This window comes from Bactrocera latifrons, unplaced genomic scaffold (assembly GCF_001853355.1).
Source record: "Bactrocera latifrons isolate USDA-ARS-PBARC rearing strain unplaced genomic scaffold, ASM185335v1 scaffold_58, whole genome shotgun sequence".
NCBI lineage: Eukaryota > Metazoa > Arthropoda > Insecta > Diptera > Tephritidae > Bactrocera > Bactrocera latifrons.
The window spans coordinates 548,779-561,423 of NW_017537245.1; the positions used below are offsets into that span (position 1 = coordinate 548,779).

At 33.0% G+C, this 12,645-nt stretch overlaps 1 protein-coding gene across 2 annotated transcripts in view; it reads left to right on the forward strand.

Annotated features, from left to right (window-relative positions):
• LOC108974706 (mucin-5AC) overlaps positions 1 to 12,645 on the forward strand; it is a 123,482-nt gene that overhangs the window by 20,404 nt on the left and 90,433 nt on the right. For both annotated transcript variants that reach the window (XM_018942714.1, XM_018942715.1), the window contains exon 2: positions 11,053 to 11,122. The gene's annotated coding sequence lies outside the window, so the exon portion shown is untranslated. The remainder of the gene's footprint in view (positions 1 to 11,052; positions 11,123 to 12,645) is intronic.

A 12,645-nucleotide genomic window follows, 5' to 3' on the forward strand; every position in this document is an offset into this window, starting at 1 on the left:
GTGATCAACGGAAATTCCATCGAAACTGTGCGTGAATTCATCAAAACTTAGCCGAAATCATCATTGAAATTTATGAAAATGAAATTGAACATCTTCAGAACATCGATTTATCGCATTTTGACCGAGCATTTGGGCTTACGAAAGGTGTGTGTGCACGGTTCGTTCCGCTCAAATTGATTGACGACCAAAATTTGCTCAGAATCAAACATTCGAAGGACGATTATTTGACCAAAAATCACATTTTAACCATTAAGCACTCGCCTTATAGCCGAATTGACTATAGCGCACCCCGTCGAATAATTTCAGAGCTGCAGTGTTTTCGTCCATTCGGCTGACATGACCCATCCAGCGTAGCCGCTGTCTCTTTATTCGCAGAACTATGTGAATGTCGTCTTACATCTATCATTCCATCGTCGTATAGCTTATCATTCCATCGACTTCGTTGTTGTTGGTGTTAACACAATAACGTGTGCGACGACTGTTTGTTTGATGACACGAGATGTTTCGTCTCGCCTTCGTTCACTGCCAGACCCATTCATTTGCTTTGCTTCCTTGTCCAGTCTGGAGAAAGCAGAACTAATGGCGCGGGTGTTGAAACCGATGATATCAATTGATGATATTGATATCATCGGCATACGTCAGCAGCTGTACACTCGTATAAATGATTGTATTTGCTCTATTAGGCTCTGCAGCTCGAATTATTTTCTCCAGGAGTAGATTGAAGAAGTCGCACGATAGGGAGTCGCCTTGTCTGAAACCTCGTTTGTTTTCGAAAGGCTTAGAGAGGGCATTCCCGATCCTAATGAAGCTTTTTGTATTGCTCAACGTCAGTTTACACAGCCGTATTAGTTTTGCGGGGATACCAAATTCAGACATCGCGGCATAAAGACAGCTCTTTTTCACGGATCTTTTACAAAATTTGGCGTATGGTGAATATCTGGTCGGTTGTTGATTTACCAGGTCTAGAGTCACACAAAGGACCTTACTCAATCAGTTTGTTGTGGTGGGCTTTAATCTTTCACACAATACGCCCTATAGAAACTTATTTGCTATGTTGACTAGGCTTATCCCACGGTAGTGGACGCAGGCTCTTCGTGTTATGGATTGGGCAGAGCACACTTAAATTCCAATCGTTGGGCATGGTTTCGTTCACCTATATTCTACAAAGAAGTTGATGTATGCCCAGAAAACATCCCTGCAGTGAAATTAGCAAGTTATAAACTCTTTAAACTTATATGAACTGCAAGCTTAATTAGTCAGTTGGTTTTCTCTCTTTCATATAAATACGTGGCATTTTTTACGAAATTACAATAATACTCCACTGACGCAAGTTTTTACAGTGCTTACAGTGACCAACAAAGAAATTAGCGTTTTATTATACTCCCACAATACGATTGAACCCCATAAACTACGGAAGTCACTCTGGTCGGTTTAAGGATTTGGTAATGTGTTCGTGACTTTTATTGTAAACCACTTTTATGAAGAGTCAACAACTCAACTCGAAATACGTCAAAGAAAAGAAAAGTAAAAAAAAAACAGAACACCAAACCTTATTACAACAACAAATATGACCTTCAAAGCATAATGGTAAGTGTGGTGGTAATAATCCCTGAAACCGCGCGAATTCAACCAAAAAATGTTGTAAATGTTTTAGGAGTTGTAAAACTTGATTAATGAGGGTTTGTCAAGATTTATTACGAGTAATACATGATTTTTATTGCTTTGATAAGCTTTACAAGTACTTAAGATGTGGTATATACCATATATTGTAAACACCATATAAGTGTCACCATGGATGCTCTTTAACAATACTAATTTACAAATTTAGTTTTGCATTTCTAATAGCAAATCAGATCATTTGGCTCTTATTAGATGAAACTAATTTGTTCACACAAACGTTTAATTATAATGTAGTAAAACCTGAAATCTTGTAATTAATTTAGTTTTGATTTGAGTATTTCGTGAGAATTCAAGTTTTTCGTCAAGAAAATTTGTCAATTTACATTTATAAAAACTGCAAGACGAAGTGTATACCATACCTCGCTCACATCAGAGTGGGAACAAGTTGGCTCACTGTTGTTATCTTGAGTTCTAGCACTTACAAGGCCAAAAATGCAGTGCGGCGCTAGTTGTCAAAATTCATAGAAGAATGTGAGGTGGACACATCCAAGCACGTTCTACTCCATTGTCGAGCCTTTGCCAGACTAAAGCTAAACGATCTCGGCAATCATACCCTTAGCCAACCAAAAGATGTGGGCGAAACTGACATTGGACGCCTCAAAAATTTCTGATCGAATCAAGGTGCTCTGGATTTATGAGGGTCGGCATTACAAGCCATCCAAGTGAGATGCATTTACTGATAGACCATTTAATATATTCTACCCTAAAAATCAAATTATTATGAGTTGAATAACTTATTTTTTTTTTAATTTTTCTTCTAAATTTTATTACATACGTCAATTTGAAAAATAACTCTTGAGGCAGTCAAATGGACATAATAATCTGCGGTACATTAAGTTCTCAATTTAATCCTTTAGACCTGTACTCGAGTTTAGTGTTAAATCTTGTTTAATTGACTATCTTTTAGCTTCCGTTTAGCAAATTCATACTTCATCATGTGCAATAAGTGTTCAATAGAGTTTAAATTGCGCGACTTTCCAGGCCAATTCAAGCGTTGAGTCTTTAGTTGGTTAGTCATTTTGCTTGATGGGGTGGCGCTTAACTTTCTATACTACATATTATGCTTAGGAAATTAAATATACTTACGTTATACGACAAGTTCTGTTTCCAATCTTTTGATACTTTTTAGTTCAATAAAGTTGTATAGTCCCCATTTTATGTGCTAAAAGCGATTTTTTGGCAAGGCTTCTTCCATATAAACGCATATCTCTAAGCCATCAGCGTATGGTTTCGACGTTTAAATGCACTTGGTGAAAATTTTGTATCTCGACCCCTATAAAAGTACATTTTTAAAGCCGTCGCTTAAATTTATACGCCGCAGTAAGTTGTTTGTTCTCTCAGTTGAGTTTCGATGTCGATTTGATCTCTTTTTAGGCTCCAAAATATAACTATTCTACTATTTTGTTTTGTAAATGGCGAACAATGCTTGAAGGGTTACAATCAATTCTTACTGCTAACGGGTAATCCAAGTAGAGGTATTTTTCAAAGCCTTTTGTTGCCAGTTCAGCATTGTTTGGCATTTCATCATGGAGAGACGTATTTATTTGTAAAATTTTAGAGTTTAATAACACTTAAGATTTAAAAGCTCTTCATCTCAGGTCGATACTATTAAGCGCTGCCATTGAATATTTATTTTATGTTTATTGTGCTTCCAACACACACAATTTTAAATAAATTATTTTTTTAAGTATAATAGTTATTTTGTTTTATAATTTCATAAGCTTTTGTGTCAAAGCGTTCCCATGACTAACTGTCAAAAAATCTAAATATTGCTGATGTAATCTAAAGCAAATAACTCTTCATTTATTTTTCTCATTACAAGTACATATGCAACTCATTTCTGTCCTCTATTAATTTAGGTACAGCGCTTAAAAGTACAACACAAAGCCTCACTCAACACGTGCTGCAAAAGCATCCTCATACACAACAATGCTTCTGAGCCGCTGTCAATTAAATTTGTGTTGAGTCAATAAAATAAATTAATACAATTATGCATAATTGTCATATTTTATTAAAAGCAATTATGCGCGCAAGTTGTTTGAAATATTATATGTGTATGTGTGTGTGTTATAATTTTTATCGTTTTTCAATTTTATTATAATAACTTGTATTGAGTTTTTTGTTTGCTACAAACAATGCTGCAATGAAAACACTTGACTAATATTTCACTTATTTTGTGTCAAATTAATAAAGAGCTCTTTAATTGACTCGATTGTAAACGGCCAGCAATATTGCTATTTGTATTTGCGCTGGCCAATCAATGGTTCGCCAATTTCACCAAAATTTGTGGAAATATTAAAAAACAAATATTAAGGTATTTTGCACAATGATGAATGGGAAAAATATTTTCACAAAGTTACGGACACACTCCCGTACAACACTGCGGAATAAAGCCAAAAGGAGTTTGGCTTGCAAGGGTAGTATATAATATATAAATCTTATGGACTATATACATTTACTACTACATACTATAGTATCCAATATGTGTGTAGATAAGCGTGACTGAAGTGCAAATTTTATAGCTTCAGACTTTAGAAACTCACTTTCTCGCAGAAGTCAATTAAAATGCAGCTGTCAAATGCCTGCGAATCGCGTGGGCAAAAAGTAGTAAGACTTTTGAATTTAAATTCCGCTCGTAAATCTATTAGTTGAAATACTTTTCTTCTAGATTGGTATGACTGCTGAGCCAAATTTCACATTAAAATAGTCATTAGTATTTAGTAGAGGCATGTCTTTCTGAAGTACAAAAAGTTGATGCGCCGACTTTTGTCAAGGAATTTGATGAAATCGACACATATCGACAATAGACATGGACACATTACGTGCAAAATTTGGTGACTCGATATGCCGAGCAAAAAACATAAATATTTATATACAAAAAGCACGTCCGCGATGGCCACCTAAACTACTGAACCGATTTTAAATATGATTGCACACCGTGTGCAATTTGATCCAACTGGAGAGACAGGATAGCTTACCTCTCAATTTATAATCACAATATTATGTTATTGCAAATTATTTGTATATTATTTGTCTATTATTTGACAGTCACAATTATTTGTTAGCTCCAAAAGATTCTAACAGATGGTGCTATGTTAAAATTACAAACGTTTTATATAAGCTACAATTTAATAGAATAATCATTTATTATTGCAATATTCAAATACAAAATAACTTTAGTTTATACCTTAGTTTCAGCAACTGTTAGCATTACCAGCCAAGTGTTACTTAGACTGAAGTATAAATTAAATTCTATTATAGTGAAGATAATACAGTGAAATTAAACTAGCTTTTAAGTTATTAGTGCTTGATTGTTGAAGAATGTTTACTTAAAATATATACATGTAAATATTATCACATAGTTATATTATTAAATTTGCTATGCATCAAATCACAATGTATACATGTATTTTGATGATAAGAGGTACTAAGACTCCAGGATATATGTATGTAACTAAATTTGGTTATCGAGGTATTTATTTCCACTTGCTTCTCATGTTATTGATTTATTTATAAATGATAGTTAATTCATTTTAAAAAAATTTATTTAGCAATTTGCCATATAATTTAACGGTGATTAATTATGCTATTGCCAAAAATGAATTGTAGTATATTAATGTGCTCAAATTGAAAGGGAAATTTTGCCCTTTTCATTTCCTTCAAAGTGTTCCCCTCCCGCTGCAATACACTTATGGTAACAAATTTTCGAGTCATCTACGCACATGGAAGAATCTTCCATTGTGATGGTCATCGCGCCTTCTTGCATTCAGCTTTTATATCCTCAATTAAGTCAAAACGGTGTCCTCGAAGTGGTCATGTGAATTTGCTGAGCCAGAAGTTACGCGAAGGTAAGTCAGGCGAATGCGGTGGCTGCGGCGCGATATTGGTTAAAAATGTGGCGAAATGATCACAAATAACCAGTATGAGATGGTGCATTATCGCACTTCTTTGCTCAATAAATTCAGACATAGTAAAAATCGAAGAATTCACTTTTAGAGCCCAACAAAACGATGCGTAGCTCAAATACTAATGAATATTTTGACATAAAATTTATCATAGATGTCACTAACAATACTACCAACTTAAGGATTCGAAAAGCACGCGAAGTAAAAACTAAAAATTCAATTTGAATTAGTATGTATGAAAAAATTATAAAAAGCTCCGCATAATTTTTTAATAATATTCCATATTTTTATTCAACTTCTATTAAAAATTGTGTTGCACTCCTCACTTCAGGGTGTTAGAATAGCATGGTCTTGAGTTTTTTTAATATTTAAACGTGGAAATTATTATTCTAAGTTGAATGGCATCGAAAAGAATTAACCTCAGGAACGGGCGAGCAAAGAGGCACGACTCCAGCGTGTTGAAAGAGCATTAAACTGCCAGATAGTTTATGCACTGTCCTAAAAGAAAAACAGGAATTCTTTCAGAGTATTTTTTCGAATATACAGAGTAATTACTTGAATTATTACTGGCTCAATGAGGGGGCTATTTTGGTAGCCAAAAATGTTGATGTTGACGAAATTAACTTCCTAAGACAACAGTTGTTACCAGGCGATCTGATGGATTTTAAATCAATCGATACTGTCCTTAATGAAAATGAAAGTGTAAGTTTTCCAATTGAATTTTTAAATTCACTAGATATACCTGGAATGCCACCACATAATCTTCTATTAAAGAATGGTTGACATATTTTTCTCTTGAGTAGGTTGAATTCACTTCGATTATGCAATGCTGCGAGTTTGGCTATCAAAAAGATCACCGGAAATATTCTTGAAGTAACCATATTATCTGGAAAGTTTAAGAGTGAAGTCATATTGTTGGCAGCATATTCCAATGATACCATGGGATTCTACGATACCCTTCAGGAGGCTACAATTTCCAGTTCGTTTAGCTTTTGCAGTGACAACAAATAAGTCTCAAGGCCAAACAATGTCCATTTGTTGATTAGATTCAAAAAATCCATGCTTTTTCTCATAGGCAACTATATGTTGCATGTTAACGTGTAGGAAAACCGTCGAATCTATTTGTGCTAGCTAAATACCGATTAACTAAAAATATTGTGCACCAATTAGTGCTAAATTAAATTGAGATTAATAGTATTGATAACTCAAAATATTGAATATTATTCTTAAAGATTTAAAACTATTTGTTAAAACTTTAAATAAATAGTATTCAAATTTTGTTCAATCGTATTAAAACTACTTCCCTTTCAAATTCCAGTCCAGTGGATTAGTGGATTCTTATATCAGTTTTAACGTTTCCGTCTTCGTTCGTACATAATAATTTCATTATATTGAGGGGTAACTGTTCCGAGTGAAGAGTTTACTACAGTGTAATATAACAAAAAATTTAGCCACAGCAACGCGTGACCGTGTCTGCTAGTAACTATATATGAATGAAAGAGAGCTAACTAATCCCTTACTCCAATTTATTGAGTATCTGCTTGATTGTGCCAGTCTATATGATTTAGGTCAGTTGTGTATTCGATGCGCTACTTTTTAAGTTTTGGCGAATCAAAAGCAAATATTACTTCTTTGGATAAGATATAATATCGGCTACCTAAAATATGATTCAATATTATAGATATATGAAACTTCAATCAAGTATGATTAGAAAGTCTTTAAAACCAAATGAGAGCGCATTTTGCAATCAGTTAATTTGAAAAATATTTATAAATATCCGTTAATAACTTTATAGAGTTTCAGCCCCTTAAGTTGGTTGTGAGGTGTGTAAAATAACATATTTTATTAATAGCAGTAATGATATATGTATGTTTGGTCGCGAGAAGCAATATTTGTAGGTACTAATCATGTATTTGCATAACATTATTAGCTATAAGGTTTAATGCATGTTTATGTCAGTTGGCTCAAAATTTTATGATATATATATATATATGTATGTGCACAATATATGTTCGTATGTATTAATGCATTTTAAATAAGTTTTATAATAATTTAAAAACAGTACGGACAATTGCTCAAACAATGCCAAACCAACTAATTTATTCAGCGTATAAGTTACCGTTAATAAACAAACAGATATACGTAATAAACAGTTATCGCTCAGATACAGTTTTGCAATTTTCGCGCAACCAAATGGAAAATGTGCCAATGCAAATGCAGCTAAGCGATTTTGGACAACGCTGCTTGTTTCAAAATATCGAAAATAATTTTTAATATTACGTGATTCTCGACTCAACCCGATTTTTTTGTTTTTTTTTTTTAGCTTTATAGAGTTTTATAGACTATCAACTTGATTGAAATGCAAAATTGTTGCCAAATGCATGGGTTTGAATCGCAAGTTCATGGCAAAATATTTGCATGTTTCACTAATTTGCTCGCCGCGGCGAAAATTTGACAAATTCGAGTGTGTGTTTGTGCGTGTTTCGTAATCAGCTTAAGCCACCGCGTTTGTTGCATGTTTAAACTTTTGTGCTGCATTTCGAAAACTAAGCTCAACCGCACGCGAACAACGAACATCCCGCCTTTGGCATGATTTTAATGATATTTGCCATAGTCAGCTTAATTCCTAATTAGTGGCCTGACATTGGAAAACATGTATTTGAATATTAATATTCAATAGCAAAACAATTATTTCATCCCACTCCCTCTTTTTCTCTCTTTCTCTTTGTTTGTCTCTTTCGATAATCATGTAGGTTGCGGCGGCTGAGCATACTAAGCTTGCGGCTTTTATTATATATTACAATATTTTATATTTAATAGCGTGGTTGGTTGCAAGGACATTTTGGACTAGTATGCCTAGCATGCGGGAAATGGTGAAAATTCAGGCTAAATTTTTAGCAAATTTTTGCCCACTACTGTAAATGTATTAAGCGAATTTTAACAACTCGGTTTGAAAGAGCTTAGTTGATAATATAACCAAATTATGCACAAACATATTTTATGCTTGATTAAAAATATAGCGTATGTCGTTTAATTTTGAAAGTATGGCAGCTTAAGTTGGAGTGTATTTTAACTCATTTTTTTGAGCAATTTAATGTATGGATATATTTAAATAATACAGTAATCAGTACCTATATGGATAAAGTAATATTTGTCTGTTTCGGATTTTGGTTGAAAATCAACGGCTCAAAAAGCTTCGCTATAACTATTAAAAATAACTATACATTTTGAGATACCTTCGAATTTTTAGCCCTAAATTTGCGCTTAAATGGATTTCGAGAAGAAAACTCGGGAAAAAGTATTAACAACATTCGCCAGGAGTTATGCTATTAAGTTCTTAAAAATAGAAAAGTTCGAGAGTACGAGATTGAGGAAGAATTTGAATTAAAAAAGTTGGACAATTTGTCGAAGTTAAAACTAATATTGCTACGGTCTTCCACAGCGTTTCCTAAATTTTGTATTCAAAAGTACCGACATCTTCCATTTCATGAAACTCAACTTATTCAAAACGATGCCCTTAACAATGAAAACCGAGAACAGACTACTTTCAAAACTACAATATCGCTACCAATGTTTAAAAAACAAACGTAATTTAAGTTCTTTGCATCCGAATCCCAAAACATCGAAGTCCAAAACTGATGTTTGAAAAAAAAAAAGACAAAAGGATATCACTATCTTTATATGTATATAAAAATCATATGTCCCGTTGTTTGTCCCCGATGAACTCCTGAACTACTGAACCGATTTTAGTAAAATTTAGCACACTGTGTCCAGTTCGAACCAACTTAGAAGATAGGATGGTGAAAAACATTCAGAAATAAAAAAATACAGTGTAAGATCTATTAAGCGGACAACTCTATTAACTGGACAGAAAGACTGGCAACCAAACATTGAGAAAGCAGCCTTAAATTTGTTATTTTTTCCAATATAATTTATTTGTATGAACATATTCAAAATTAACTCAACTACAATCCTTTGAATTTCAAACCGACAAAAACGTGTTTGCTTTCATTCGCAAATATTCACCCTATTGAACACTTTATGATATAAATAATAGTATAAAATGTATACCACTGCAACGCGTGGCCGGATCCGCTAGTATACATATAAATAACACCACCAATGCTCACCGAGAGAACAGTGCATAATAACCGAGTTTGCTGTCGAAAAATACTGTTACTGCAAATCAAGATCGAGGCGATTTCTAATCTCTGACTATTAATCTCATCAACCGTTCACCACCAGAAATGTGGTAGCGGTCTATATACATATGTATATAAAAATTAGTTGTGACATTTTGTTCGGGCTAAACATCTAAACTACCGAACTGATTTTAATAAAATTTAGCACAATGTTTTCAGTTTGATCCTACTTAAAAGACAGGACAAGATAAGATTAAATGATTATATTATTTTGTCTATTTTTGTTAATACTACACTACTTACTTCTGGCATGTTAATCCATAAATTAATGTTGCTAGAGATTCATGACGGCAGTGGTCCAATTACGTACATTACTTCTTTTTACCAAAGAACATGTGTACCAAATTTCATCAAGATATCTAATTTCGAGATCCTCTAATGACGAGGATGTGTTATGTGATTGTAAGATATGGCTTTGAAAGCTAAACTCTTAGTGATATTTTAAGAGTTCTTACATAAAAAGACTTCAGAAAGTTGAAAATTTAATTCGCTATCATTAAATTTAATTATGATTTTGTTGCTTTCATTGAAATTAAAAATAAAGACGAAGCGAAAAGTTCCACTGTATTTTAGAGGGATTTTATGCTGAAATTCGTCATTTATCTTTTATTGAAATATTTGAATTAAACAAAGCTGCATTTACCATTTAACTTAAGACAAAAAATGGGTAATCAAGCTTGCATTTATAAAATTAAATTATTTTGGTAATTGGTGAAATGTTGTCGACTTTAAATTCAGACGGCAGCAATCATATGCAAAAACCATTTTATGTATAATATTTAATAATATACTTATCTTTTTCAAATAGAGAGTGATTAAATTATATATTACCATATATGATCATGTGTTCTTGTACTTGCCACATCTGATACCTTGCAATTACTCATTTTAATTGCTCATAACTAATACTTGTCCACTCAAGTGTTATCGCTCTTATTATTTTGCGGTCAAATTATACGTTTAATTGATATAGAAACTGCTAAAATGACCGAGCTGAAGCTTAACCAATCGATTTGTCAGGAGAATGATTTAATATACGAATTCGAGAAGAAGTCAATTTTTTCTTACAAATTAATTAATATTGCTTGATATTTCGCTTTCATCTTAATTGGTGCACTGATATCGCACAATCGATTTATAGTTTATTTAAAGTGGCGCGGCATATATTAATATGACACTACATTAATTCAACTTTCATATCATGAATCCTCCAAACCATTTATAAATTACTAATTGTATATATGTATTTTCTTTTCATTTTCTAGGATCGGTTTCATGCTGCGGCAGTTGAACAAACATAGTTTGCCGTTGAGTTAAGCTTTTAGTAACAGCTTGGTAAGTTCGTGAGTAATAATTTACTAGTAATAATTTATACGAATATAATATTTATTTTGAGTATTTAGAGCTATACAGTAAATATATTTATACTTTTTTAAGTATGTATGAATTATATAGTATAGAATTTATTCAGTTGGATATATGGTAGTTAAACGGTATTATATGGAGTTTTTTACTGCAACACACATGCTTTATCTACTGGTTGTAATCGATTATTCCTGACCAATATTTCGATGAGTGCATTCATATTCCATTCGTCTAATTTAACTAAATTTTAAATAAAATTATTCATTTAACTAAATCAAATACTTTAAAACAAATCAGTTTATATCCTGTAAAATATCTTCAATCGCTAAAAATAAACTTCCAAAAGTCAAACTCCTATAAAGCTTAAGCTCATAAAGAAGCTCTTACATCGACAAAAATTTTGAGCCGAGCATAAATTTGATGAGGCGGCTAAAATCAGTTACGGCTTTGTCTCCTGCTTCGCCGAAGTTATGACTGGAGTAGAAAGTGCTTGGATGTTTCCAACTTATTTAGAACTTTAATAATGTCCATTAAGAATTACTCCGATGGCGACAAGATGAATTTGGTAAGGATAATTAGTTCAGTAGTTCTCCTACTTTCTACTCAAGGCCAGAAGCACCTCGCAGTCGCGCAGAGTATGGTCGTCAAGTAAGGTCTGCTATACACACCCGAGAACGATAAGTCCAGGGTTATACTCGTAACGTAAGATGACAATGACAATCCAACTGATTCCCATTCCGTTTTGAGGCGGCTAAGCGTGCCTTTTCTTGCCAACTCATCGGCTTTGCAGTTTTCAACGATTCCGCTAAGACCAGGAACCCAAACGAATTTGATACAAGTATCTCGATTATAAACTATATCTATCGTAGTCACCCCTTGAATAACTTTGAATGCACCGTTTGTGAGTTCTACGTTAGATTAATTTTTATTATTATTAATTTTAATTATTCTATTTTGATGGTTCTTACACAAAAACGGATTAGAAATGTTAAGTATGAGTCTGGCGATGAATCGGTAAAAACAATTTGATTAGAGCTTCTACACTTTCAATGGATCCGAGATCTTTTTTCGGGTTCTTTGTTTTTAAGATTCCCTAGCAAGTTCGCTGTTGTCACAGAACACATTCCTCACAAAAAAGCTCAAAAAGCTCTTCAACGCATTAAAAAAACATAATTAAATAGAATTTATAAACTTTATTTTTGAGTCGTAGCTTAATATATTTTTCAAGATTTCTCCGAAAGCTCCCAAAGCTCTTGAAAACTCTTTAATTCCACATTCTACAACTATATTTATATGCAATTTCAAAATCTTCATTTTAAAGTCATAGATTAATGTATTTTTCACGTTTTCTCCAAGAGCTTCCAAAGCTTTTGAAAACTCTTCACGGCATTCTACAAACATACTTAAAAGTAATTTTTAAAACTTAATTCAGTCGTGCGTAAATGTATCTTTCACGTTTTTGTAATTTGGGTGGAGACTCGTTTATCATCAGC